The 4070-nt window shown below is 33.2% G+C and overlaps 1 long non-coding RNA gene across 1 annotated transcript; it reads right to left on the bottom strand.

Moving 5' to 3' along the window:
- Window positions 1-827: 827 nt before the first annotated feature.
- Window positions 828-1754, bottom strand: LOC108973244. The gene is made up of 2 exons (XR_001993714.1): window positions 1563-1754; window positions 828-1051 (listed from the first exon to the last, which is right to left on the bottom strand). It is a non-coding gene; the product is annotated as an uncharacterized LOC108973244 (long non-coding RNA).
- Window positions 1755-4070: the final 2316 nt, after the last annotated feature.

Below are 4070 nucleotides of genomic sequence, written 5' to 3'. Positions count from 1 at the left end.
GACTGGCGCGCTGTTGTTAACTCGGCTATAATCGCGTAAGCGGTGWCTACGCCAATCAAGAAGAAGATACCCGAACTTAGCCCTTCCTTACTTGTTTAATAATAGGTTGCCAGAAGGAAAGCAAAAAAAAAATGTATCCCACAAAAACAACCGTTATGATGCAAATATCTGTGTAAAATTATTAAAATTAAATGTATTACACAAAAAAAATATTGACATTATAAATTTTAAAATAATGGCTTTATTAAAACTGATTTAATTTAAAAAAAACCTTCCCCTGTAAAATTTCGAGTTTGTGGGATACATTTTTTCGGCGGTTATGGCTCGATATAGTACTCCACGGTACATATAATTTTGTTGTTATCTTTATTTATAGCATACATTTTCGGCAAGAAAGCAGAGCTCAATCATAGTAAGAAGATCGTACTTTTAACTTACGCTAAAAAAATTAAAAAATTGAAAAAGTTTTACTTATTTTTGGCCTGATTAAATCGATTTAATTCAGATCAAAAAACTAGTAGGTCATTGTATGGAGAATCATCTACAGAATATCCAGATTATTTAATAATGATGTGATTATTTGAAAGTTAAGATAGATCTGAATGAACTGAGTGCCTACACTTTTGAAGACTCCACTCCAAAACTGAGATATCAATTTATACTTGTAAAATCATATTTTTAAGGCTAATTTCATCGAAACATATAAAAATCGATCTGCTTTTGAATTTTGCCCCTTAAGACTCTTTTAAGAATACACACAGTTTGTTCATGACAATTTTAATAGTAAATATTCATTTTTATACACTTTAAATACTATTTAGAAATGCTTATTGTTTCACCATTGAGAATTTATTTCATATTTCTTGGTTTCATATCACAGCCTCCTTATAGTCTACACAGTCTAAGGTCTCTCCATACTTAATTTTGGAAGGTATAATATTCCAAAACACGAATTTTGAGTATTTAAAGTTTTCACTGTAGCTTGCTCTCCGGTAATTTTTGAAGTTGATGCTTAAAAATCATTTCGGTTTAAATGCTGAAATGTCAAGCGCTGCTGAAAAGAAAAGAACAGAAACAGAGGAGACTTGTCCAAATAAAACATAACAAATACTCGTAATAATTATTTTCTAAGGACTTTATGCAGAGTTTTATGAAATTTTGGTGGAATGAATCTCAATGAAATCGTTTAAGGCAGTATTTGATTTCTGTGTGGGTGTGAGTAGACAAAATAATTTGGAAAAGTTGTATTTTCAAGATATATTTGAAAACCTCTAGTGCACTTATTACGTTTAGTTTGGAGCGATCAACTGGTGCCTATCATAGTCAAGACAGCAAAACCACATACAGACCTATTAAAAGGTCCACACACGAGACAGTCGAATTTTGAGGAAAGAAGAAACACTAAATCTGCTCAAATTAAATACAAAATAAATTCAAATTTACCAACGAAGACCTGTAAAAAAAGTTGAGTTAGTGGTGGAGAAAATAAAGGTTTCCAACTCTCCAGAAATATTCGACTGTCTTAATTAAGCGGTCTAAACTATGATAAAGTTGATTCGTACCTGTCACAAGCGTTGATGAAGTCCTTCAGCTTGTGTGTTCCTCGGATTATGTTCTTAAGTAATGATTTTTTATGTGCTTCCTAGATTCTCAGTCAGCTGAATTTTTTATTTTTTTATTTTTATTTTTGTAGTGAACTCTTGGTATCCGAAGGAAGCTTTGACTTTTTTGAGTTGTTAACTGCAGAGCTTCTGGCGGAGCTGCTTCTTAAATGCTGGATTGAAGCTCTGCATGTGACACAACACTTTTATACCTAATTTTCAGACGTGAGTTTTTTGAATGCGATTATTCAACAGGGGTTTCAACACCTCCATAATTATATGTGGAACCAATTAGAAAAGCGCTACAAATCTGTTTACTTAGAAGTCTGTGCTGGAACAAATTTAATTGTAAAACCGCATATTTAATAATAAAAATCGCAAAAAAGTCAACAGTCTTGGCACCGAACAAATAGAGTACAGGCAACAGAGGGTGTTTCCTCGGAGATCAGAGTTTTTGCATAACTTGGGTAAAAAAATGTGTCCACGTACATTTCATCCGATAACTATTTTCTATTTAGAGAACTGTCTTTATCTATATATGCCGATTATGAGCACAAATGAAAACTCAAAAAGCTCTGAGGCATGCAAAAATGTGCGACTCATAAAAAAGCGCATATGGCTGGCTATTGCCGCCAATAAACGTGGTGAACCAAAGCAATAAAGCAATAAATTTGTTGTAAAATGAGAATTGGATTGTGTGTGTCTGTGTTCCAGCATTAATACACGACCATATCTTTTCCATAATTATTTATATGCGAATATTTACAACAAAATCGGCGAATTATTTGGGGGAGAGCGGCGATTAAAACAATTGCCTAGGCCGAGGCACTCGCTTGAACATATGCCTTGAGCAGCCGCAGCAAGCAATAATGCATACATACACATACATATATTCATATTTATATGTATATGTACCTATATGGGCATTATACGAGTAATAACTCCTAAAGTTATTATGCGATAATATACTCGCTTGTAAAGGCAGGCACACACACACTTGCACACCGCCAACTGCATGTTATAAATGAAATTAATTCGTTTAATTGCCAGCGGAAAATATGGCTTACACACATACAAACATGCATAACAATACAACGTATGTATTTGTGTATGACTGGAATTAAGCGGTTGCCAATAAATGTTTGTGCCTCATTTTTATTTGCCTATACGCAATAGAATATATGTAATATATATATGTATATTCTTACATATGCACATACATACATATCTACAAGTGTGATAGACAGACATTAGGTCGAATTGTGCGATGCTTCATAAATTCCCATATTTTTATAGAATATTTGCGCTTGCTCATATATAAATATATGAAAATATTATTTGGGCCATTGGGCTATGCGGCAACCCAACGCTCTTCCCCCTTTCTCCTTTTGAGTTCTGCGTTTACTTTCCATGTGTGTGGGTCTGGGCTCGCTGGTGACCATGAAATCTGCTTAATCACCAAAATGAGCTCCAGTATTAAAGAAGTAATAATAAAAAGTATATAAAGCGAGCGAACGCCATATATTTCGGCGATGGCAGGTTCACTTATTTATTGCGCTGCGAAAGTATAAAGAGTTTCGGCTTTATACATATATACATGTGTGTGTGTGTGTGTGTGTGTGCGCCCATAACCTATCCGCTTAAGTGTGTGATTATGTGGGATGTGCAGATGCCACAAAGTATTTAGCTGCCACGTATTATACACACACACACGAGCTTTCATTTTAATACTTCATTGCTTATTCGCGCACTTTATTCGGCTGTCTGTTTTCAATATTAAGTTTGCTGTGAAATTATTTAATAACCATAATAATCATAAAGAAAACATAATTTTTAATAATAAATTAAGTGTTGTACATTAGCATTATACATAACGGTAATAATGTGGCAAGATTCAGAATATCAAAGTTTGTTTACGTACATATTAATATACGTATGTATGCATGTGTATATAGTTTTATACATATATATATACTCGTATATAAGAACGTAAGTATATTTGACGCTTATGTTGTACTGGAAAGAATCAGCTTGCACCTTAGGGTGATGTTGCTGTTTGACAGTTTGTTTTCTTTATTGAAAAATACATGTTTGTTTACTAAAATTTTAATTTGAAGCTCCACAAATTCTCAGGACACTATTTTGAAATGGATATTGATAAAATACAAGTAATATTGCTAATTGCTCATAGACCTGTTATAAATTTCTTAAGGGGTTACATGGGCTTGCTCAGTTAAAAAACAGCATTTTACAAAAATTTTTTACTCGTACACAAATTAAATATTTTATTGTTGCAAACATTCACTATTAACAAAGAAATTCTGTAATTTTTGAAAAAATATTTCAAACTCTGCCATTGCGACGCCATTTTCAGTGACGGCTCGAAAGAAAGATGCGCCTACGTTGGCAGGATAACTTCTTACAGGCTCATCTTAATTGAAAAAAATCCGTGTTTTAATTAAAATCTTA

Source organism: Bactrocera latifrons, unplaced genomic scaffold (assembly GCF_001853355.1).
Source record: "Bactrocera latifrons isolate USDA-ARS-PBARC rearing strain unplaced genomic scaffold, ASM185335v1 scaffold_11, whole genome shotgun sequence".
Lineage (NCBI taxonomy): Eukaryota > Metazoa > Arthropoda > Insecta > Diptera > Tephritidae > Bactrocera > Bactrocera latifrons.
This window is presented reverse-complemented; position numbering and strand designations above follow the sequence as displayed.